The sequence below is a fragment of the Hordeum vulgare genome, chromosome 2H, assembly GCF_904849725.1.
Source record: "Hordeum vulgare subsp. vulgare chromosome 2H, MorexV3_pseudomolecules_assembly, whole genome shotgun sequence".
Classification (NCBI taxonomy): domain Eukaryota; kingdom Viridiplantae; phylum Streptophyta; class Magnoliopsida; order Poales; family Poaceae; genus Hordeum; species Hordeum vulgare.
In genome coordinates, this window is record NC_058519.1 from 359,747,988 (window position 1) to 359,775,130 (window position 27,143).

Genomic DNA, 27,143 nt, shown 5'->3' on the forward strand with positions numbered 1-27,143 from the left:
ATGGTGGTCGAGAGAGAGAGAGACGCAGGGGGGCGAGTGAGGAGGGCGAGAGGATGGGAACGGATCCGGGATGGCTTATCCTTCCTCTCCAGCGCATCAGAGGGAACCAGGCATGCATGTAGGTGCGAGGTCGCGCCGGGAGAAGCGGCGGCCACCTCCTGCTCCGACTGGCGAAGAAGGAAGAAGACAAGGGCATTCCTGGGCTGGGCCAAGGTGAGCGATACGTAAGATTTTCTCTTTTTCCTTCTTTTCTGTTTTTTGTTTTATTCGTTCTGACATTTATTTCATCTATTTATGGCTCCAAAATACTCCCAAAATAGTGCAAATGATCTTGGGATGTTGTTTGTAATATTCCCAAACCCATATAAAGTTTTCAACATTTTTTTGAAAATCTGAAATATTTGAAATCAAATATATAATTGATTTCAGTGGCTTTTGTATTTAAAATAAAATGCTAAAAGCATTTTGAAAATATATTTCACCCCTGATATTTTGTTTCCAATAATTATCAGAAAAGATGAACTTTTAAGAAGGCCATTCTCGGTTCATTGATTTGTCACCTAGTTTGAATTGTTTTGAATATAGAGTTGCTAGGGTTTGCTCTTGTTTTCATTTCTTTCTTTTGACTTTATTTCATTTTCTTGGATGCAGTGAATAAGACATGAGCACAATCTTGCTAAACCCTATTAGGGATTCCAGGGATGTGACAACTCACCCCCACTCAAAAGAATCTCGCCCCGAGATTTGGAAGTTGTCGGGAATAACGCGGGACACTCAAGTCGAAGATGATCCTCTCTTTCCCATGTTGCCTCTTTTTCAGAATGATTTGACCATTGAACTTTAAGAAACTTGAGGTTTCCACGTCGAGTGGTACGCTCAGCTTGATCAAGAATACAACCAGGGTATTCTTGGTATGAAAGGTTATCTTGGAGATCAAGCGTTTCGTGGTCCACTTCACGGATAAGATCTGAAAAGCAACGCCTGAGTTGCGAGACCTGAAAAACATCATGAACCTTGGAAAGACGCGGAGGAAGTTCCAACTGGTTGGCAACTTCTCCTTGTTTGGCAAGAATGCGAAAAGGACAGATGTAACGAGGAGCCAACTTGCCCTTGATACCGAAACGATGGGTACCTTCAAAGGTGTAACCCAAAGGTAAGCCTTCTCGTCAACTTCAAAGGTTACAGCCTTATGATGACGATCATATTGGCTCTTTTGACGAGATTGGGCTGTTTTCAACTTTTCATGAATAATGCGAACTTGCTCTTCTGCTTCCTCGATCATATCCGGACCAAAGAGTTACCTCTCTCCGGTTTTTGACCAATTAAGAAGGGTTTGACATCTTCATCCATAGAGAACTTCAAAAGGGGCTTTGCCCAATCTTGATTGATAACTATTGTTATAAGCAAATTCGGCGAATGGATGACACTTCTCCCAATTCATGCCGAACGATATAACACAAGCTCGGAGCATATCTTCTAGGATTTGATTCACTCTTTCTACTTGACCACTTGATTGAGGATGGAAAGCAGTGCTAAAAGACAGGTGAGTCCCCATGGCATTGTGAAAGCTTTCCCAGAAACGAGAAGTATAAATACTTCCACGATCTGAGTTAATCTCCAGAGGAACACCACGAAGAGACATTATTCGAGAGATATATAACGCTGCTAGCTGGCTAGCTGTTATACTCTCACGAATTGGAAGAAAATGAGCTACTTTGGAAAGACGGTCTATGACCACAAAGATAGCGTCTTGGGACATCCAGTGATGAAATCCATACTAACTTTATCCCATTTCCATTCAGGAATAGCTAAAGGTTGAAGGGTGTCAGCATGGCTTTGATGTTCTGCCTTAACTCGACAACAAACATCGCAGTTAGCAACGAAATCAGCAATTCTCTCTTCATCCTAGTCCACTGATACGTCTCCAACGTATCTATAATTTTTGATGGTTTCATGCTATTATCTTGTCAAACTTTGGATGTTTTGCATGCCTTTTATTTATTTTCTGGGACTAACTTATTAACTCAGTGCCAAGTGCCAGTTCCTGTTTTTTCCATGTTTTTGACCCCTTTCAGAGGAGATTTTGAAACGGAGTCCAAACAGAAGAAAATCCCCGAAAAGATTTTTTGTGGAACGGAAGAGGATCGGAGAGCTTGGGGGCCAGGCCAGAAAATCCACAGGGGCCCCACAAGCCCCATCCCCGCGGCCAGGGGGCACGCCATGCAGGCTTGTGGGCCCCCTGGAGGTCCCCTGACCTAGATCTTGCGCCTATAAATTCCCAAATATTCCCAAAAAATATTTTAGTACTCTGATTGCTCCCGCAACTAGTGTGGAGTCATACTAAATCAATGCCGCTTTGCTGAATCTTGTTATGAAAGAGCAATTCTCTGGCCTTCCTAGTGAAGATGCCGCATCCCATCTCAATACCTTCATTGAGCTTTGCGATATGCAAAAGAAAAAAGATGTGGATAATGACGTGATTAAATTGAAGCTTTTTTCCTTTCTCATTGCGAGATCGTGCAAAAACTTGGTTTTCTTCTTTGCCCAAAAATAGTATCGATTCTTGGGATAAGTGCAAACATGCTTATATATCCAAGTATTTTCGCCGGCTAAGATCATCTCTCTCCATAATGATATCATGAGTTTCAAGCAACTTGATAATAAGCATGTTGCACAAGCTTGGGAGAGAATGAAATTAATGATTAGAAATTGTCCCGCTCATGGCTTGAGCCTTTGGATGATTATTCAAATCTTTTACGCTGGCTTGAATTTCGCTTCTAGAAATATCTTGGACTCCGCCTCCGGTGGAACGTTCATGGAAATCACGTTAGGAGAAGCCACAAAGCTCTTAGACAACATCATGACGAACTACTCTCAGTGGCACACTGAAAGGTCACCTACTAGTAAGAAGGTACACGCTATAGAGGAAATTAACTCGTTGAGTGCTAAGATGGATGAATTAATGAATTTGGTTGCTAGTAGAAGTGCTCCTTTGGTTCCTAATGATTTGCCTTTGTCTTCTTTGATTGAGAGTAGCAATGCTAGCTTGGACGTAAATTTTGTTGGTAGGAGTAACTTTGGCAACAACAACGCTTTTAGAAGAAACTATCTTCCTAGGCCTTTTCCTAGTAACTCCTCTAATAACTTTGGCAACTCCTACAACAATACCCATGGAAATTATAATAGATTGCCCTCTGATCTAGAGAGTAATATCAAAGAGTTCCTCAACTCTCAAAAGATTTTCAATGCGTCCATAGAGGAGAAACTACTCAAAATTGACGATTTGGCTAAGAGCGTTGATAGGATTTATTGTGATGTTGGTGCTTTGAAAGTTAAATGTGCTCCTCCCAAAATCAACATGGATGAAACTTTGAAAGCTATGCGTGTTTCCATGGTTGAGAGCCAAGAAAGAACCGCCCAAATTCGTGCTAGACATGAATGGCTTAAAAAGGCGTGTTCTCGTGATGAGAATCACGAAGATCTTAAAGTGCTTGGTGTGACTCCCATTGAATCTTTGTTTTCTTGTGTCAAACCTAATGAATATGGGGCTGGATATGAATCCACTTTGGTTGAAAAGTGCCCCAATGATTCAGAGTCCATCTATCTTGATGCTAAAAGCGTTAAAAGTGGAGTAGAAGACGTTAAAACTTTGAGTAGTAATGAAATTACTATCGTGGATTTCAAGGAATTAAATTATGATAGTTTCTCCTTGATTGAATGCATTTCTTTGATGCAATCCATGTTGAACTCTCCGCACGCTTATAGCCAAAACAAAGCCTTTACCGATCATATCGTCGAAGCTAAGACAAAAGCTCTTGAAGAGAAACTTGAATTGGAAGTCTCTATCCCTAGAAAGCTTCATGATGAGTGGGAACCTACCATCAAAATCAAAATCAAAAACTATGAGTGCAATGCTTTGTGTGATTTGGGTGCTAGTGTTTCTGCGGTTCCAAAGTCTATATGTGATATTATGGGTTTTACTGAGATTGAAGAGTGTTCTCTTAATTTGCATCTTGCTAATTCTACTATCAAGAAACCCATGGGAAGGATCAATGATGTTCTTATTATTTCAAATAGGAACTATGTACCCATGGATTTCATTGTGCTTGACATTGATTGCAATCCTACATGCCATATTATTCTTGGTAGACCTTTCCTAAGGACTATCGGTGCTATCATCGATATGAAGGAAGAGAATATTAGATTTCAATTTCCTTTAAGGAAGGGCATGGAACACTTTCCTAGAAACAAAATAAGATTTCCTTACGAATCCATGATGAGGGCCACTTATGGTTTGAGCACCAAAGACGATGATACGTGATTCTATCGCTACTATGCCTAGCTAAGGGCGTTAAACAATAGCGCTTGTTGGGAGGCAACCCAATGAATTTATCTTTTTCTTTCTGTTTTGTTGCGTCCACACTTTCACAATTCTGTTGTGATTGTGTTTTTTGTGTTTCTTTTTGTGTTTGAGCCAAGCAAAACCTTTATGATTAGTCTTGGTAATGGTTGTTTGATCTTGCTGGAAAAAGACAGAAACTTTTCGCTCATGAGATGATTTTTCATTTTTATTCAAAAAGAGCTTTTCAGTTGTTCCTTTTTCTGCTGATTGATTTGCTTTTTCCCTAGACCTTCGTAATTTTTTAGAATTTTTGAGGTACCAGAAGTATACGAAGTATACAGATTGCTACAGACTGGTCTGTTTTTGACAGATTCTGATTTTGTTGAGTTGGTTGCCTGTTTTGATGAAACTATGGTTAGTATCGGGGGGTACTAGCCATGGAAAAGTGAGAATATAGTAGCTCATCATCAATATAGATGGAATTCAAGTTTGCTACAGTACCAAAAGAAGTGGTAGTTTGTTTTCTTGTACTAATGTTATCACAAGTTTTTGTTTAAGTTTTGGGTTGTGAAGTTTTCAAGTTGTGGGTGACGTTCTCATGGACAAAGAGATAAGGAGTGGAAGGAGCTCAAGCTTGGGGATGCCCAAGGCACCCCAAGCCAAATTCAAGGACACCAAAAAGCCTAAGCTTGGGGATGCCCCGGGAAGGCATCCCCTCTTTCGTCTTCATGATATGTGTTTCGCTTGGAGCGTCTCGTATCATAGGAGTCTTTTCTTTTTGTTGTGTCACAATCATCCTTGCTGCACACCTTTTTGAGAGATAGAGACATGCACTCATCGTGATGTTGCTAGAATGCTCATTGTGCTTCACTTATATCGTTTGAGCTAGATACTTTTGCTCATTGTGCTTCACTTATATCTTTTGAGCTAGATACTTTTGCTCATAGTGCTTCACTTATATCTTTTGAGCTAGATACTTTTGCTCTTGTGCTTCACTTATATCTTTAGAGCACAGCGGTGCGTGATTTGGTAGTTGTCTTATGCTATGAAAGTATTCCCATGTGCTAGGTATCCAAAGAGGATGCAAAAACCTCCATCTTCATGTGCATTGAGTAGAAAGAAAAGTTTCGATTCCTCTCAATTAATTTTGAGACATGGATTCGGTAATATTAAGAGTTATGTTAGTAGGGTGTTGTGAATCTAGAGATACTTGTGTTGGAGTTAGTGATTCCCGTAGCATGCACGTATGGTGAACCGCTATGTTAGGAAGTCGGAGCATAATTGATCTATTGATTGTCATCCTTTGTGTTGAGGTCGGGATCGCGCGATGGTTTACACCTACCAACCCTTCCCCTCGGAGTATGCGTTTAGCACTTTGTTTCGATTACTAATAAAAACTTTTTCAACAAGTATGTGAGTTCTTTATGACTAATGTTGAGCCCATGGGATTGATGCACTTTCACCTTCCACCATTGCTAGCCTCTTTAGCGCCGCGCAATTCTCGCCGGTGCACAAACCCACCAAATTCCTTCCTCAAAACAGCCACCATACCTACCTACAATGGCATTTTCATAGCCATTCTGAGATATATTGCTATGCAACTACCACCGTTCCGTCTCATGACTTGTGTCGTCACTTTCTTATAGCCATTGCATGATCATACTAGACCGTTGCACATCCCGGTACACTGTCGGAGGCATTTCCTATGGAGTCATCATCATTCTGATCTTTGAGCTTTGAGTAACTAAAAAGGGTGATGATATCATTATTAGAGCATTGTCCCATGTGAGGAAATAAAAAAAAGAGGCCAAAGAGCCCAAAAACAAAACAAAAAAGAGAAAATAAAAAAAGAGCCCTAAGAGCCCAAATAAAAAAAAGAGGATGAGAGAAAAAGAGAGAAGGGACAATGCTAATATCTTTTTCCACACTTGTGCTTCATGTTGGCACCATGTTCTTCATGATTAAGAGCTTCTTGATTTGTCACTACCATATGCTAGTGGGAATCTTCGTTTTATAACTTGGCTTGTATATTCCAATGATGGGCTTCCTCAAAATTTCCCTAGGTCTTCAAGAGCAAGCAAATTGGATGCACACCCACTAGTTTTCCTCTTGAGCTTTCACATACTTATAGCTCTACTGCATCTCTTGTATGGCAATCCCTACTCATTCACATTGATATCTATTAATGGGCATGTCCATAGCCTATTGATACGCTCAGTCAATGTGACCATCTCCTCCTTTTTTGTCTCACAACCACCACCACACTCTATTCCACCTATAGTGCTATATCCATGGCTCGCGCTCATGTAATGCGTGATAGTTATAAAAAGTTTGAGAAAGTAAGAGTGCAAAAACAATTACATGGCCAATTTCGGGGTTGTGCATGATTTACATTAGTTGTGTGAGGATGATGGAGCATAGCCAGACTATATGATTTTGTAGGGATAACTTTCTTTGGCCTTGTTATTTTGAAAGTTCATGATTACTTTGCTAGTTTGCTTGAAGTATTATTGTTTTCATGTCAATAGCAAACTATTGTTTTGAATCGTACAGATCTGAATATTCATGCCACGTGAAAGAAGTTGCAAAGGACAACTATGCTAGGTAGCATTCGACATCAAAAATCCATTCTTTATCACTTCCCTACTCGAGGACGAGCAGGAGTTAAGCTTGGGGATGCTTGATACGTCTCCAATGTATCTATAATTTTTGATGGTTTCATGCTATTATCTTCTCAAACTTTGGATGTTTTGCATGCCTATTATTTATTTTCTGGGACTAACTTATTAACTCAGTGCCAAGTGCCAGTTCCTGTTTTTTCCATGTTTTTGACCCCTTTCAGAGGAGATTTTGAAACAGAGTCCAAACGGAATAAAATCCCCGAAAAGATTTTTCTGGAACGGAAGAAGAACAGAGAGCTTGGGGGCCAATTCAGAAGAGCCCCAGGGGCCCCACAAGCCCCCACCCCGCGTCCAAGGGGAGCGCGCCATGCAGGCTTGTGGGCCCCCTGGAGGTCCCCTGACCTAGATCTTGCGCCTATAAATTCCCAAATATTCCCAAAAAAATCAGGGGAGCATCATAATCACTTTTCCGCCGCCGCAAGCTTCTGTCTCCGCAAGATCCCATCTGGGGCACGTCCTGGTGCCCTGCCGGAGGGGGATTCGGACATGGAAGACTTCTCCATCAACACCATGAGCTCTCCGATGATGCGTGAGTAGTTCACCATAGACCTACGGGTCCATAGCTAGTAACTAGATGGCTTCTTCTCTCTCTTGGATCTTCAATACAAAGTTCTCCATGATCTTCATGGAGATCTATCCGATGTAATCTTCTTTTGCGGTGTGTTTGTCGAGATCCGATGAATTGTGGATTTATGATCAGATTATCTATGAATCTTATTTGAGTTTCTTCTGATCTCTCTTATGCATGATTTCATATCCTTGTAATTCTCTTCGAGTTGTGGGTTTTGTTTGGCCAACTAGATCTATGATTCTTGCAATGGGATAAGTTCTTGGTCTTGGGTTCATATCGTAAGGTGACCTCACCCAGTGACAGAAGGGGTAGCGAGGCACGTATCGTGTTGTTGCCATCAAGGGTAAAAAGATGGGGTTTTCATCATTGGTTTGAGATTATCCCTCTACATCATGTCATCTTGCTTAAAGCATTACTCTATTCGTCATGAACTCAATACACTAGATGCATGCTGGATAGCAGTCGATGTGTGGAGTAATAGTAGTAGATGCAGAAAGTATCGGTCTACTTGTCTCGGACGTGATGCCTATATGCTAGATCATTGCCTTAGATATCGTCATGACTTTGCGCGGTTCTATCAATTGCTCGACAGTAATTTGTTCACCCACTGTAATACTTGCTATTTTGAGAGAAGCCTCTAGTGAACACTATGGCCCCAGGGTCTACTCCACACCATATTTTCAGCCTTATACTTTTTACTACGTTGCACTTTCCGCCTTCAGATCTCACTTTTGCAAACAATCTTGAAGGGATTGACAACACCTTTGAAGCGTTGGGTGCAAGTTTGTTTGTGTTTGCGCAGGTACTCTGGACTTGACGAGACCCTCCTTCTGGATCGATACCTTGGTTCTCAAACTGAGGGAAATACTTACTGCTCCTGTGCTGCATCACCATTTCCTCTTCAAGGGAAAAAATAACGCAAGCCCAATCTCCGTCAAAGTTTCAATTCTGGCGCTGTTGTTTGAGAAGTAGCATCCACCAAAACCTCTAGCGTAGGTCCTGATACATCTTAGTACTACCATGATGAATGATGAGAGGATAATAATGAACCTCCTTGAGGATCAACTACTGCAGAAGTTTGCTCTTAGGAACCACTAGACGGTTTTGAAAGAACACGACACCTTGCTCATTGATAGAGAAATCCCTAGCGTTTCCGCTAGCAATATTCTCCTTGATCCGGGATATACCCTTATCATATGTCTGCACAGCTATGATTTGATCCCCAAGAGTAGGTTTCACCACCAGGTTAGAAAGGAATCCTTGAGGAACAATGTGAAGATTTAACTTCTGAAATTCCTCATAGAGATGTGGTTGACCTTGTTGTAACATCAGATTGTTACAATAAGACTTACGACTTAGTGCATCAGCCATGACATTGGCCTTCCCCGGGGTCTAAGTTATCCGTAAGTCGTAATTTGTGATCAACTCAACCCACCGTCTTTGCCTGAGATTCATATCCGGCTGGGTGAAGATATATTTCAGACTTTGATGATCAGTGAATATTTCGCAACGATTACCAAGAAGGTAATGTCGCCAGGTTTTAAGTGCATGGACTACAGCTGCAAGCTCAAGATCATGTGTGGGTTAATTATCCTCATGTGGATGCAACTGTCGAGATGCGTATGCAATCACATGACGATCCTGCATGAGAATGCAACCTAATCCTTGTCGCGAGGCGTCGCAATAGATAACAAAGTCCTTAGGAAAATCTGGTGGTAGCAACACAGGTGCAGAAGTCAGGCGTCTTTTCAGTTCCTGAAAACTATGCTCACACGGTGGTGTCCACTCGAACTTTTCATCTTTCTTGAGGAGTTCAGTTAGAGGCTTTGCAACCTTGGATAAATTCTCGACAAAGCGGTGACAATGGCTCGCTAGACCAAGAAAACTCCTAACTTGCTTAACCGATTCAGGTTGAGTACAATCAATGACGGCTTGAACTCTCTCGGGATTGACAACAATACCCTTACCAGAGATTACGTGGCCTAGATAGGTCACTTCTGTAACCAAAATTCACATTTTGAAAACTTCGCACAAAGGCGATGCTCTCGAAGTTTCATCAATACCAGCCTTAGATGCTCGGCATGTTCTCGTTCATTCTTCGAGTAGATGAGAATATCATCGAGGTATACCATGACGAATTAATCCAAATACTCCATGAAGATTGAATTCATCAAGCGAGAGAAGGTGGCTGGGGCATTGGTTAAACCGAAGGACATGATGGTGTACTCGTATTGGCCATAACGAGTGACAAAGGCCGTTTTTGGAATGTCCCCATTCTTGATCTTGACTTGATGGTAACCCAACCTCAAATCCATTTTTGAGAAGACTGAGGATCCAGCGAGCTGATCATACAGATCGTTGATCCTGGGGAGCGGATACTTGTTCTTTATGGTGACCAGGTTAACTGGTTGATAGTCTACAACCATATGATCCGTTCCATCCTTCTTCTTAACGAAGAGGACGGGACAAGCCCAAGGAGAAGAGCTAGGATGAATGATACCTTTATTCAAGGCCTCATCTAGTTGCTTCTTAAGTTCAGCTAGCTCCAAGGGTGCCATCTTATAAGGTCTTCTGGCTATTGGGACAGTTCCTGGAACAAGATCTATCACAAACTCTACATCCCTGTCAGGTGGAATTCCTGGCAGTTCTTCTGGAAAAACATCTAGGAAGTCACGGACTACCGGAATGTCTTCAAGCTCTGGAAGAGGGTTGGCATTGAGGGAATAGAGTTGGCATTTGGCAACTCGAGTAGAGACATTAACTATCTCACCCGAGGGATTGGTAAGCTGAACATTTCTAGAATGAGTATCAATCTTGGCATAATGAGCTGACATCCAGTCCATACCCAAGATCATATTGATATCCGAGGATTTCAGGGCTATCAAGGATGCTAGAAAAACTAGCCTGTCTACTAGGATTTCATTGTCATAGGTTATCCTGGAGGTTTGCCACTTACTACCAGGGGTTTGAACAACTAATGGGATTGGCATATCACAAAAGGACATGTTATGCAACTGTGCATAACTTTCAGAAATGAAGGAATGAGATGACCCGGTGTCAAAAAGGATAGACGATGCGTGATGATTGACAAGGAGCGTACCCAAAATGACGTCGGAATCCTCTGCAGCTTCTTCTGCTGAAACATAATTCACGCGGCCACGTGCAGGAGTTGGCTTCACATAGTAAGCTTTGTCGACTTGCCTTGCCCAACGGACTTTCCAGGTTGCTTGGCACCTATATTCTAGGGACACTCTCATGAGTAGTGCCCTGGTTCTCCACACTTGTAACAGATCACCTGATTGGCACGTGGTGCAGCATTGCTAGCTAGACAACCATAGGTCTTTGCTGGAGGGTTGGTCTGGTTCGCCTCAGGCGCCACATAGGATGGCCTCGGGGTATATCTTGGCGGCACAGAGCAATTTGGGACCCACAACCTGCGTTTTGGAAACGCGGAACCAGATGAGGAGCCAGAGTCGCGGGAGTGCTTCTTCAAGGCTAAATAATCGGTATGACCAGTCTCGGCACTGATCGCCTTGTTGACAAGAGCTTGAAAGCTTGTACATTCATGGAGGCGCATGTCACGGCGAAGTTCAGGGCTCAGACCCTTGCGGAATCTTGCTTGCTTCTTGGCATAAGTTGACACCTCTTTAGTTGCGTAGCGAGCGGGATTACCGAACTCGCGGCTATAAGCATCCACGGTCAACTTTCCCTGGGTGAAGGCACAAAATTCCTCTCTCTTACGGTCCATCAAACCCTCTGGAATGTGGTGCAGACGGAACGATGCACTGAAGTCTGCCCATGTGGCTGCTGGTCCGGCAGGACGCATAGCTTCAAAATTCTCCCACGATAGATTGGCGGGTCCTTCCAGAAAGTACGCCCCAAAGGTCACCTTGTTGGCCTTAGAAACATTGGCAGAGCGAATCTTGCGCGATATACTACACAACCAGTCATCAGTGTCGAGAGGATCGACGGAGTGATGGAACTTCGGGGGATTTAGCTTCACGAAGTCATTGAGGGACACTGCATCATTTCACGGCTGATGAGCCGTATTTTTCTCAATACGCTCTAGCAGACGGTTGGTCTCTCTTTTGTTTCTTTCCGCCTCAATCATAACTTCCGCCACAGAAGGCGGGTGAGGCAATTCCTCCTGTGCTGCCTGACTACCTTCTCCCTGCTCATGGGTAGGGGCACGGTTCAGCCTCGTGAACACCATCCTGGCAAACAAACTCACAGCTTAGACTAACATCAACATCAATACTAGCTATGGATTAAGAATGCACTGAACACATGGAATGCGGAAATGAACATCCGAACAACATGGTAACAAGCAACAACTATATATACACCATGGTTCATACACACCATTACATAGTTCAGTACAACCTCAAACCGAAGAGCAAACTACTGAAAAGATGATACTACTCATCAGAGGCTTTCCAAGCTTCCTATACATTATTTATCTATGCCTCCGGAACTCATTTCACAACATAAGCATACTCCACAAGACACGCAGGACTGTGGAAGTACACCTACTGCCATCCTATTCTTCCACTCACGGGTTCAAGCATTCGCATAAAACATCTCATAAAGGTTGCCTCCATGGCCTGGGAGCTCAACCTGCGGATCAGGAAATACTCGAGCCTGAGACCCCTGGGAACCGTAAGGACACGAATGTGGCCTTGGTCCCCTGACTGGTGGTAGTAGAGGTCCCCGAAGAGGGGTGACTCCTCCTATAGCAGGCCAGTCAGCATGAGCTGGAAGATGGGTCCTAACAGGGTTCAACATCTCCATATCTCCGTACCCTGTGTGGACTACAGGTGCCAGCTGTGTCAAAGCCGTCCACGAACGGGCACGTGTAGCATAGAGCTCCATGTGAAGGGCACGAGCATCCCTATCTCTATTTTCTAACATCTCAGCGGTGGACTGCAGCAGCGGATCCTCCATAGAGGAATCAAAGTAGACCCCACTGAGGTATCCTTCTTCTCCTGGCTGAGAGGCGGGAACATAGGAGAACTTTGAATTCTGCAGCAGTGCATGTCTGGCTCTCATGATGGTCAACATTGAATAGGCAGCATCTTGTACCGCCATGTCAACAGTAACCCCCAATCCATAAGACCAATGGATCGGCTCCAGGGTAATCTGGGAATACCCTAACAGTGCACAGGTACTCACTCTGGTTGAAATCCCGGTACTGCTCCTCCACTGTATACTCTGGGTACCAGCGGTAACCGGCTACTGATATCATCCTGACCAGCATGGCCGTGTGACCCGGCACATCAATGCACCTAGTCAGCGGACCACCTAACGAGAAGGACGGCCAGGCATCTGAAATAGAGAGTAATGCAAAAGGCATTAGAGCTCTGGAGACAAAATTGGGCAACATAACGGTGTAAATGCTCAAAAATAATTTTGAGACAACCCACAAAAGATAGGATAATATAACCACTCAACTATCAAGTTCAATTCCATGGACATCAAAACTTATTTTCTTTTCCTTGGAAAGAAAAGAAACTCGGAGTAACTCTCGACTCGTTTTCCTACAATCTACCGATTGGCAATACACGATCCTGAGAGAAAGATAAGTAACCTAGTTCTTAATCCCCGCAGAAAAGACGAGGATGACCAGAATAGAATGACTTGAGAAGAGAAGCAAGAATCTTACGTTCCCTTCCACAAACAATTCCCTTATATATAACTAGAGCAATTCTAGACTCAACTTCGACCAGTTTGGCTTGGTAATCCTACAGTCAGTCAGGCTCTAATACCAACGTTGTCGGGACCCCGATACTAAGCCATAGGAATCCATCCTGTAACACATTGCATCCCTTTGCGGTCTCACGCGCGGTTATCCCCACGGCTGCCACCTTACCTTAGCCAGGACCGTTTGCACCTTTTGACTCACGTATGCATTAGTGTCGCTAGTATTCCAATGTAAAATAACCCGGGTCAACATATCTAGTCATAAAATCAAGTGGCTCGACTGTACAGAGACATGCATACATAACCCAGCAAAGCAGGTGTCGGTCAACAGCGAGTGTAGACGAGTCGTAACAACTACAAGGACTCCATTACACCGCATGACATTTCCCCATAGGGACAGACACAGTAGCTAAGAAGGATACTTGTCGGTCAACCAATGTGTCCGGAGCAGTAGCGAACTACCAAGGCTCGGTGGAATCACAAAGGACATTTCTATGTATAGAGAGCTACTAAGGCATACGACTAGGTGTTGAATCCCTTACATATCAGAGTGCATCACACATACGCATGACGTACTAGATATGCATAGATACAACAATGGCATCACAACATAACCATACAACATCATGACATTTATTTAGAAGACTCGGAAGAGTCTTGCATAATATGTTCATACAAGCAGGGGTCACACGACCCGACACTCAAAGTCATACAAACAAAGTCTTACAAACCAACGGAAGCATAAAAGTTGCCTGAGTACACACAGATGAAAGGATAAGGCATAAAGCCTGACTATCTAGAGATCCCTTCTGAAAGGGGTCAGGTCGTAGCTGAGACACCAGCTACTCGTCATCATCGATGTCTAGAAAGAACCCACCTGTTGGCTCGTGGTTATCCTCTGCAATAATTATTAAGCAAACATGAGTACAAGAGTACTCAACAAGACTTTAGAACAGATCTATCTACTCATGCTCAGGTATCAATAAAGGGGGTTGTGGTGTACTACTTCTCAAACAACAGCGCCAGAATTGACACGTTGACGGAGATTGGGCTTGCGCTGGTTTTTAACCTTGAAGAGGAAAGGGTGATGCAGCACAGGAGCAGTAAGTATTTCCCTTAGTTTGAGAACCAAGGTATTGATCCAGAAGGAGGGTCTCGTCAAGTCCAGAGTACCTGCGCAAACACAAACAAACTTGCACCCAACGCTTCAAAGGGGTTGTCAATCCCTTCAAGATTGTTTCCAAAAGTGAGATCTGAAGGCAGAAAGTGCAACGTAGTAAAAAGTATAAGGCTGAAAATATGGTGTGGAGTAGACCATAGGGGCCATAGTGTTCACTAGAGGCTTCTCTCAAAATAGCAAGTATTACGGTGGGTGAACAAATTACTATGGAGCAATTGATAGAACCGCGCAAAGTCATGACGATATCTAAGGCAATGATCTAGCATATAGGCATCACCTCCGAGACAAGTAGACCGATACTTTCTGCATCTACTACTATTACTCCACACATCGACCGCTATCCAGCATGCATCTAGTGTATTGAGTTCATGATGAACAGAGTAACGCTTTAAGCAAGATGACATGATGTAGAGGGATAATCTCAAACCAATGATGAAAACCCATCTTTTTACCCTTGATGGAAACAACACGATACGTGCCTTGCTACCCCTTCTGTCACTGGGTCAGATCACCGCACGGTATGAACCCAAAACCAAGCACTTCTCCCATTGCAAGAATCATAGATCTAGTTGGCCAAACAAAACCCACAACTCGAAGAGAATTACAAGGATATGAAATCATGCATAAGAGAGATCAGAAGAAACTCAAATAAGATTCATAGATAATCTGATCATAAATCCACAATTCATCGGATCTCGACAAACACACCGCAAAAGAAGATTACATCGGATAGATCTCCATGAAGATCATGGAGAACTTTGTATTGAAGATCCAAGAGAGAGAAGAAGCCATCTAGTTACTAGCTATGGACCCGTAGGTCTATGGTGAACTACTCATGCATCATCGGAGAGGTCATGGTGTTGATGGAGAAGCGTTCCGTGTCCGAATCCCCCCTCCGGCAGGGCACCAAGATGTGCCCTAGATGGGATCTTGCAGAGACAAAAGCTTGCGGCGACGGAAAAGTGATTACGATGCTCCCCTGATTTTTTTTTGGGAATATTTGGGAATTTATAGGCGCAAGATCTAGGTCAGGGGACCTCCAGGGGGCCCACAAGCCTGCATGGCGCGGCCCCCCTGGCCGCGGGGTGGGGTCTTGTGGGGCCCCTGGGGCTCTTCTCGCTTGGCCCCCAAGCTCTCTATTCTTCTTCCGTTCCAGAAAAAAAAATCGGGAATTTTCTTCCGTTTGGACTCCGTTTCAAAATCTCCTCTGAAAGGGGTCAAAAACATGGAAAAAACAGGAACTAGCACTTGGCACTGAGTTAATAAGTTAGTCTCAGAAAATAAATAAAAGGCATGCAAAACATCCAAAGTTTGACAAGATAATAGCATGAAATCATCAAAATTATAGATACGTTGGAGATGTATCAAGCATCCCCAAGCTTAACTCCTACTCGTCCTCGAGTAGGGAAGTGATAAAGAATGAATTTTTGATGTGGAATGCTACCTAGCATAGTTGTCCTTTGCAACTTCTTTCATGTGGCATGAATATTCAGATTCGTATGATTCAAAACAATAGTTTGCTATTGACATGAAAACAGTAATACTTCAAGCAAACTAGCAAAGTAATCATGAACTTTCAAAATAACAAGGCGAAAGAAAGTTATCCCTACAAAATCATATAGTCTGGCTATGCTCCATCATCCTCACACAACTAATGTAAATCATGCACAACCCTGGAATTGGCCAAGTAATTGTTTTCGCACTCTTACTTTCTCAAACTTTTTATAACTATCACGCAATACATAAGCGCGGGCCATGGATATAGCACTATAGGTGGAATAGAGTGTGGTGGTGGTTGTGAGACAAAAAAGGAGGAGATGGTCACATTGACTCGGCGTATCAATAGGCTATGGAGATGCCCATTAATAGATATCAATGTGAACGAGTAGGGATTTCCATATAGGAGATGCACTAGAGCTATAAGTATGTGAAAGCTCAAGAGGAAAACTAGTGGGTGTGCATCCAACTTGCTTGCTCATGAAGACCTAGGGCAATTTTGAGGAAGCCCATCATTGGAATATACAAGCCAAGTTATAAAACGAAGATTCCCACTAGCATATGGTAGTGACAAATCAAGAAGCTCTCAATCATGAAGAACATGGTGCTAACATGAAGCACAAGTGTGGAAAAAGATAGTAGCATTGTCCCTTCTATCTTTTTCTCTCATCCCCCTTTTTTTATTTGGGCTCTTAGGCCTCTCTTTTTTGTTTTCTCGCTTTTTTGTTTTTTGGGATCTTTGGCCTATTTTTTTATTATTTATTTCCTCACATGGGACAATGCTCTAATAATGATGATCATCACACTTTTTAGTTACTCAAAGCTCAAAGATCACAATGATGATGACTCCATAGGAAATGCCTCCGGCAGTGTACCGGGATGTGCAACGATCTTGTATGATCATGCAATGGCAATAAGAAAGTGACGGCACAAGTCATGAGACGGAACGGTGGTAGTTGCATGGCAATATATCTCGAAATGGCTATGAAAATGCCATAGTAGGTAGGTATGGTGGCTGTTTTGAGGAAGGAATTTGGTGGGTTTGTGCACCGGCGAGAATTGCGCGGCGCTAGAGAGGCTAGCAAAGGTGGAAGGTGAAAGTGCATCTATACCATGGGCTCAACATTAGTCATAAAGAACTCACATACACTACAGGAATCACCTTCTTTGCCGTCTGCCATCACAGACGGCAAAGACAAATACCCGGACGGCAAAGACAGTACCACAGACGGCAAAGATTGTCACGGCCGGCAAATTTTCTGCGTCAGCCTACGACGGCATAGGACATTCTTTGCCGTCTGCCCCCCCAAAGTGGGCGGCAAAGCTCTTTGTCGTCAGCTTCCCTGAGGAGCAGTCGGCAAAGAGCTTGAGACGGCTGCCGAGAGGCGTTGCCTTCGTTAGGGGTTAACGGAGGCTCTTTGCCGTCTGCCTGCTGGTCAATCTTTGCCGTCTGCCCTATTGAATATCTTTGCCGTCTGCCGTGTCCTCGCCTCCCCCTCTCTCCACTCCTGCCCCTCCTCTGTGCCCTCTTCTTTGCCGTCTGCCCCCCCCAGCAGGCAGACGGCAAAGAGCCTATATGGCCAGCTGCTACTGCCCAGGAAGCACAGCTGGGTGCCATGTGGCACCTTTGCCGTCTGCTGGCTGATGGCAAAGGCCTTTGCCATCAGCCAGCAGACGGCAAAGAGCCCATATTGTCACTGTTTTGTTTATTTTATGTTATCTCACAGCAATAATATATATAATTCATAGCACATATATGATATATAGTTCACAACACATATATGATATACATATAAAGTTCACCAATGTCATTTGTTCATCAATGGACATCCATATATCGAAAGAAACCAACATATACAATGTTTCATCCATATATATATACATATAGTTCCACATATATTGTTCATCAACACATACAAAGAACCAACACATTGTTCATCAACTCAAATAAAAAAGGAAACTAAAGCACTCCAACGCCAGCTTCCATGCATGTAGTACATCCAATCTGCAAAATGGGAATAAGAAAGTAAGTAGAAGAAGAACAACAACATATATGACAAATAAGCTAAATTGAATAAGAAAGAGAAGAAGCAATAAGAGAACAAGGAGAAGAAAAACAAGAAGGAGGAGGAGGAGGAGGAGGGGAAGGGGAAGGAGAAGGAGAAGGAGGAGGAGAAGAAGAAAAAAGAAGAGAAGAAGAAGGAGAAGAAGGAGGAGAAGAAAGAGGAGAAGAAAGAGGAGGAGGAGGAGGAGAATAAGAAGAAATCAAGAAGAAGGAGGAGGAGGAGAAGGATATAAGGTCCTTGGCCTTCTCCTCCTCCTCCACCTCCTCCTCCTCCTCCTCCTCCCTTCTCCTCCTCCTCCTCCTCCTCCTCCTCCTCCTTCTCCTTCTTCTCTTCTTCTTCACCTCTTCTTCTTCTTTCTTTTCATTTTGAGCTTATTATGGTAGAAGAAGAAGAAGAAAGAGGAGGAGAAGAAGAAGAACGAGGAGGAAGAGGAGAAGAAGAAGAAATCAAGAAGAAGAAGGAGGAGGAGGAGGAGGAGGAGAAGGCCAGGGGCCTTCTCCTCCTCCTCCTCCTCCTCCTCCTCCTCCTTCTCTTCTTCTTCATCTCTTCTTCTTCTTTCTTTTCATTTTGCCCATTTCTTCTCCTCTTCTCCTCTTGTTGGAGCTAAATTACCTAATTATGTCTTTTTTGAGCTAAATATTCCAATTATGTCCTTTTAGAGGAAAAGAAGCTAAGTATATAATATTCATGAGCTAACCAAGGTTCTTATGCCATTTTGAGCTTATTACGGTATTTTGGAGCTAAATGGGCTAACTATGTCATTGTTGGGTTAATTAAAGCAAGGATAATATGAAAGAGGAGAAGAAAGAGGAGGAGGAGGAGGAGAAGAAGAAGAAATCAAGAAGAAGGAGGAGGAGGAGGAGAAGGATAGAAGGTCCTTGGCCTTCTCCTCCTCCTCCTCCTCCTCCTCCTCCTCCTCCTCCTCCTCCTCCTCCTTCTCCTTCTTCTCTTCTTCTTCATCTCTTCTTCTTCTTTCTTTTCATTTGAGCTTATTATGGTATAAGAAGAAGAAGAAAGAGGAGGAGAAGAAGAAGAAAGAGGAAGAAGAGGAGAAGAAGAAGAAATCAAGAAGAAGGAGGAGGAGGAGGAGGAGGAGGAGGAGAAGAAGAAGAAAGAGGAGGAGCTTATTATGGCATATTTTCTAATGTTTCTAATCTTCATGTGCATTGCATTCATCTTGATCTTGTGATCGTCACGCACCTCGGCAACATCCAACTCCAATATCATCTTCTCCTCATCAAGGCTTTTACGGACCTTCGACAACTTATAGATAAGCTAATAATAGATATTTTGCGTCTTTCGATATGCGAAGAGAAGTAAGAAGGTTGACTATTGGGATAACGAAGATATGACCATATTTCTGATCAATTCAACAGACGAGATCGGATAGTAGAATAGAGAGAAGGATCTTCTACTTTCTGAAAATGATAGAGAGTCAGGAGAGGGTCTATGTTAATAGTGCTCTTTAGATAGGGAGAGGAAAGACGTAACTAGACCGTGAAAATAATATAATCTTTTACCGCTACATCCGCTGGAGAAGAAAACTCAGCAAAGGATATTCCTATCCTTTCTCTAGTTGAAGACTAATCTGGATATTCCCTAACATGCTTGACTTCGAGTTCTTGGAGTGACAACTTTCTTTGTACACAAGGGTCCCTTACTTTATTACTTTTCCACTTCATTGATCTGAAAGAAGTGACAGAAGAAAGCTACATGCATATACCCCTGCCCTGGGGGAACAAGTGCCACCTCAACAGTTATATTCTAAATCGTTAAGCCTTGCAACCCTTTCTTTTGTATCAGACCTTTCCCGATTTCCTTACTTTCCTTGTTCACTCAAACTTCAAAAATTCCTTCCATGAATCTAGGGACGGAAAACCACCTGTGACTTCGCCAAGTCTCCCTTTCTTTGGTCGAAGGCCTCAGGTCAAGATCCTTTTTCCTATCTATTGAAAATGCATAGAGAGATGCTTCTTCATCTTCAAGTTGGAAGTGTAAGAAGAAATGCGGTAAATAGGAGTTCCATCTACCACGCACTCGACCCACACTCCAGCTAACTTCAGCATCCATACTCAGCTATGAGGAAGGTGCCGGGGACACTATGAACACACACGTACTTGGTTGACTTAACGTCCCGTCTCACAACCGTGTAAGATCTAATAAACAAACAACTTGCTTGCCCAATCCCTATTGAGAGGATTTCTTGAGCTTGAACTTCCTTTTGTAGCTCCGCACAAAAGGACTTCTTTTCATCCGCAATGAAGCTTATACCACCACTTGGTGAGTAAGGCCTGATTTCGTCCCGTCCATAGCACTTCAGAAGTCACTTTGGCGTGGCGCTGCTGGATACTTATGTTCAATAGGAATAGGAGGAAAAAAAGCTATTGATGAGCATCTATTGGAGTCGATCATTTCCAAGATCTAATTCTAGTTTCTTATTATGTAGTTGAAACACCTCACAATCTTCAGTTTTACGCTTACGCTTAAGGGATGAAATGTTCTTGGTGGATGCAGGACCTAGTACTACAAAAATTTGCATTAAAGATGAGCTTACATGAGTGCCAATCAAGGGAGCCACCAGGCTTGAGAATAAGGTGGTATCAAAGAATTAGTGGCTGGTGAATGACTCATCAAAAAGCGGATTTCTGAGAGGTTCTTTATCAATCTAGTGGCCAATGAATCACTTATCAAAGAGCGAGCAGCCGCCAGGTTTAATGATTTTTTGGACCCTGGATGTAGCGGCTGGTGAACCGCGTCTTCTTCCACAAAGATTCATACAAAACCGAGCTTGGATAGAACTAAAGAAGGTTTGGCGAACGAAGAAAAATGTCAAAGGGTTTAGTATAAAAAAATCAAAGGAGGTTATTCAGTAGCCATCGCGGGTTTCATTACTTTTCTTCCATTCAAAAAAGCTCTTCACAAAAAAAGGATAGCGAATGATCGATTCACCATTGATAGCATTAAGCCTACAAGGAGGGATATTGTGATAATAGTGACCTCCGGGCTACCATGTCAATTGTAAAAAGTAGTTGATTCGTGTCTTGCAGGAGCAATAATAGTGAAATGAGGACGTAAGCCCCCTAGGTCTTCCTCTTCCTTCTAAACTAATTGCTTTCGCTTGACTCTTCCAGGAGAAAAGTATAATAAGTGGTTGAAGGAAAGCGAAAAGGAATGGCTTTTTCATGTACCAAATCCGTGATCTAGACATCAAGCAAAAATGTACATACAATCAAAGAGAGCAGTTATTTGTAGTGACTGGTGTATTGGTTAGAGATGCAAGGAGAGACTCGGTTATGGTGTGGTAAAGATCTTGCTCCAATTCTCGGATTCAGGTAGAAAGTAAGAGCAGTAGCATATTCGTAGGAGAGATTTTTTACTTGAAATTACTAGTCCTCGTAGTTGGAAAAAAGCTCTGAATACATATTTAAAGCATCAATATAGGTAGTCCAATCAATATATTTCCCTTTTTCCAGTCTCTGATCGGATGATTGCCGCTTGTGTGAATTTCATTGTTGTGGGTCCCGTGTGTGCTCGAATAATATTATTTTAGGATTCAGGTTGGTATTTACTTATTATGGTCTCTTCTAATAGTGGTCCCTTGGTATTCAGGTTGTAAAATCCTCATAGGAATGTCGATTGTTATACCTTGTTTTTGTAATGGTCTATCTTATTTAAAAAGCCGAAAGATAAACAAGCTCTTGGAACCGAAGGTATGTCTGAGCATTCTGGGCAGGTCGCAAGAAGCCGCTTTTAGAAGGTTTGGAGCAACCGCAATTTTTCACCATATTACCCGCTTCCAATTTTTCACCATGCCACCGTGGGACCGCTTTCGCGAGCTCTGCCTTCTCCGGTTTGGCCCCCCCCATCCGTGGCAGCCGACTGACAGCCCTCGGCCGCTTACCGTTTACCTCAACGGTCCAGGACTACGCCGACCGATTCCAAGCCCTGGCATGCCACGCGCCAGGCATATCCGGGACTTCGACGCCCTCACGATGACATTCTGGCGGCTGGGACGCCAAATTGGCCTTGGCCTCCTCCTCCTCCTCCTCCTCCTCTTTATGTCTTTTTTGAGCTAAATTACCTAATTATGTCTTTTTTGAGCTAAATTACCTAATTATGTCTTCTTGGAGCTAAATTGGCTAATTATCTCATTTTAGAGGAAAACAAGCTAAGTTTGGAGGAGAAACTTACCGTAGTGGTCATCAAGGAGGAGAAACACCACGGTTGCTCGCGTCGGCTTCGTTTGGATACGGTTGCCCTGGAGAAGGGTCGTGCGATGTCGCTCGGGAGTTATTCTGCAGAAAATATATTTTGCAATGTCTCAGTTAGCATGATGACACTCAATTATTAATACTAGTTTATAATGAAACTCATCGTGCCAATCGAAGAGAAGACGGGCATCGGCGGAGGGACTTGACCGCTCTTCTCGCACACACCCTGAAGAGTGGGTCGTATTAGTTAGTATTGAAACAGACATTACACACATGATTTGGCTAATGTGAAAAAAAACATACCACAAAAAGCTCGTACAGGGCCCGTTGACCCGCCTCATTCCGGGCCCTCTCCTCCTCAAGCAATCGTGTCGTGCTCTGGTCCCTCTCATCAAGAGCAGCCTGAAGAGCAGCCTGGCTTGCCAATCTCTCTTTCTCAAGAGCAGCCTGGTTTGCCGCTCTCTCTTTCTGAAGAGCAGCCTGAAAATACATTCCTCGTTACCACAGTAATGATCTATGGTGACACACATAATGAAATGGATGAAAGTGTTCTTAGTCCGTACAACTAACCTCGATGGCAAGTTCGACTGGCCGTGGACGACGCGTTATCTCAGGACAGTTGCTCGATTGGCGCGCCTTGATCTCCGGAAGAGTGAGTGGACAACGTATTATCCCATCTCCAATGGCTATCGAGCCATGGGGCCTCCCGCCACCAGATATCATCACCAGCTCTGGATCCAAAGGTTCCTGGCTAGGGTTAAAGTCATCCCCTTTCGTAGCCTTCCCCGCGTCCCTGTATGCCACGAGCTTCTGGTGGGATGATATGTTGGTGAAGTTACTGGGATCATCTAGGTCAGACTCAGAGAATGCCTTCGCCTTCTTGTACGAGGCAGTATGGGCCATGCCATAAACGTCGTACAAGTGTGGCATCTCAGTCTTATTGTGATGCGCCTAAAAGAGAGGAACAAAATATTAGCATAAGAATGAATTGCATGAATCATGAAGCAAATCACATACCCATTTCGTCCAAACTGAAGTAAGTTGGCGCTGCCTTGATGGTGTGGCACACCAACCATTTGGCTACGCCGATCCTTCGCATTATCGTGGACGGCTCGCCAGCTGCCTGTGCACCACTCATCAACCAACGCCTCCCAACAATCCATCTTATCCGCACACCATCTCGGGGGCACCTGTAAGTTATTAGAAAGAATTTTCAGCGCTACGCCTATGAATGAAATCAAGAAAACTACGTAGAAGGACTTAAGAATAGGTAATTACCTTCATGTATTGCTCCTTCTTCAGAAACTTTCCGCGGCAATCCTTCTTCTCCTTCTTAATACCACGCGTGGCGTAGTAATCTCGAATAGCCTGCGGCCGAGCCTCGTGGCGCAAGTTCTGTAGTAACCGCCTACACTCGACCTCGAGAACCCTGGCCGCCGCCTCCTCATATCCATCCTCACACCTATAGAAGGTCTGCAATCAAACGTGAAAACACCGATTAGTATAATAATGAGGTATATGCTTAATTTTAGATTCTGTAAAAGGATAATTTACCCAAAAGCTCCTGATCACCATCTCGGCCCTCGTGTGGCACAAGACACCATCTATAATCTCCTCCGGCGGGGCCTGCGCAGCCTGGTAGTGCTCCCAGGTAAATCCTAGTGTAGGAACCTGACCCTCACCAGGCAACGTGACAAACCCCGGGAAATTTGTCCAGCAAAGCACACCAAGGACGGAGTTCGACCTGCGGACTCCAAGACGGTGTACCCATCCCCTGCAGTATGATAAGGTCAGCGCATTAGATATTTGAACAAACTTGAAGGCAAAAGCTAAAAAAAGGGTAAATGTACTTACCTATCTCCTTCAGGTTTTATCACCGGCCTCTGCTCGCGGGTAGCCGGGGCGACCGGGAGACGTGTACTACCACGCTTGTACACGGTAGCCGGGGCCCCGTCCACCTGCACATCGCCCTTGCTATCCGTAAGCTCATCCCCGCCATCCCCGCACCCTGAGCCACCCGGACCCTCGGTCCAATCCGGCAACTCGGTACGATCCGGCCAAGGCTCCCATCCGGACCTCTCCACGTCGGGTGAAGCCTCCGGAACCGTAGTCTCCTCCGGCTTCTCCTGGGCCGAATGCACCTCGACCCGAGGCTGCTCCTGGACCGGAGTCTCATGGGACGAATGCCCGTGAACACCAGGCTCCTGGACCGGAGTCCCCGTAGCCTCCTCCGCAAACGGGTCGACCATACTAGTCCTATGCTCGGGTGAATGAGCTGGTGGTGGTGGCGAGGACGGCTCAACAGTCCTCCTGGATCTTCCGCGGTCACCACCTCTCCATGTACCCTTCCCCTTCTTCCCTACCCGACCAGCACCTCTATTAGCGGGCAATGCCGCCGACGAAGAAGAACCCCCGGCTGGTGTCGAAAGACTGTCTGCCAAGGCTCTACGGAGAGATAGGGGTGGAAGGGAAGTACCACCCCTCGTGCGGGGCACCTGGGAAGAACCCGTCGAGCGCTCTGGACCCGCGCCCACCATCTTTCAACACCTGCCATGATAAAGATTAAAAGAAATTAGTACAACATAAAAAAATTGAATGACTGACATGAATAATAATATGTACATGAATAATAAATATTAAAATATATAGATATTATCTTCTGTTGCCCGGCTCTCCAAGGAGCCGGAACCCTAGCCTCCGCCGCACCTAACCCTAGCCACGACGGCGCCATCTCACCGGCGCGTCCGCTCCAGCCCTCGCTCCCCTCCTCCCTGCCCTTACAACCTACGCCGAAGGCCCGGTAGGAACCCTAGTCCTACCAATTTGGTATCCAGAGATTCCAGGCTGATCATGTCGCTCCCTCCACCACCGCCGCCGCTCAACACCACCACCGCCCCACTGACGCAAACCATCACCACCGCCCCGCTGGGACCCAACCCCCGACGCCCAGCGTCGCCCCCACTACCTACGGGCCGCCGTCGCTGCCGTGGGCCACCCCGGCCTTCCAGCCACTCCACGGAGGGGCGCCGCCACTGCCGCCGCAGCTGCTGCTGCAGCACTACCACGCCACGGGCACTCCCTGGCCGGTGTGACCGGCCACCACCGCGCCGCTGGGGGGCTGCCCCAACAGTCGCTACCGGCCACCACGGCACAGGCGTCGGGGGTCGGGGTAGGGGGTCGGGGGTCGAGGGTGAGTGTTGTCGGGGGTCGGGGGTCGGGGGTCGAGGTTACCTATAAAACTTTCTAGGTTACCTATAAAACTTTCTAGGTTACCTATAAAACTTTCCAGGTTACCTATACTACTTTATAAAACTTTGCAGGTTCCATAAAAAAATATTTCATGCCGGGGTGTCGTCGAGATGTCGTGTCGGGGCGTCGTGTCGGGGTTTCGGGCCATCGTGTCGGGTGTCAGGGGTGTCGTCGAGATGTCGTGTCGGGGCGTCATGTCGGGGTTTCGGGGCATCGTGACGGGTGTCAGGGGTGTCGTCGAGATGTCGTGTCGGTGCAACAACTACTATTGCGAGTTGTTGTAATATCCTCGGTGTTGAAGTCGAATATCACCGGTGCCTGAAGGGGGTGGTCCCAACAGTAATGTTTCTGCACCGACCTGCATGGGGGTGGTTGCAGCAGCATCGTTGTTGCAGCACGTGAGCTCGATGGCATAGCAGCCATGGCAGGTGTGTGACAAGCTCACCGACGTTCCCCAACGTTGTGGCTAGTGCAAGCATAGGCGGCGACCAGAGGGCTCTACACGGTCAACTAGAAACCTAACAACTAACCTAACACACAGTAGGTAATTAACAACTAACCTAACACCTAACCTAGCTCGAGGGGTAATACCACTAACAACTAACCTAATTACCACTAACAACAACAAGTAACCTAACTAACCTAATTACCAGTATGTAACCACTAACAACTAACCTAACTAACCTAACTAACAATAGGTAATTAACAACTAACCTAACTAACCTAATTAATGAATTAAACGAAAAAAGGAAAAAAAGGACTCACCGAGCTCCGGCGGTGGAGGAGAGGGCGGTGGAGGGGGGGCGCAGGGCGGCGGTGGGGTGTGTAGGTGGGGAGGTGGGGGGGAGGCGGCGGCGATGCGGCGGCGGCGGTGGGGCGGCGGCGGCGCTGGGGGAGCAGGGAGGAGGAGGAGGCCCGCAGGGGGGTCGCAGGGCGGTGGTGGGGAGGTGGGGGGGAGGCGGCGGCGGTGGGGCGGCGGCGGCGCTGGGGGCGCAGGGAGGAGGAGGAGGCCCGCAGGGGGGGCAGGGCGTGCGTGGGAGAGAGAGAGCGCGTGGGAGAGAGAGAGTGCGTGGGAGAGAGGAGAGAGGTAGGCGCGCGGCGACCGTTAACTTTTCGGGGGTCCATCTCCTTTGCCGTCTGCCACTGATCCCCTTTGCCGTCAGCCACGGACGGCAAAGCTACTCAGGCAGACGGCAAAGGGGTGGGTGGGGCCGGGGTGGGATGGGGAGAGAGGAGGGGTGGGGTGGAACAGCTTTGCCGTCGGCCATCCCTACCTTTTCCGTCTATCAGCACACGGCACAGAGGAGGATGATGGCAAATATTTATTTTGCCATCAGCCTCCTCTTTACCGTCTGTTTTTTGCCAACACACGGTAAAGAGGTTCTTCGCCGTCCGCTGGCTGACGGCAAAGATTTGGCGGACGGAAAATATAGGAATTCCAGTAGTGATACATGTTGCAAAAGTTTTTATTAGTAATCGAAACAAAGTGCTAAACGCATACTCCGAGGGGAAGGGTTGGTAGGTGTAAACCATCGCGCGATCCCGACCTCAACACAAAGGATGACAATCAATAGATCAATTATGCTCCGACTTCCTAACATAGCGGTTCGCCATACGTGCATGCTACAGGAATCACTAACTTCAAC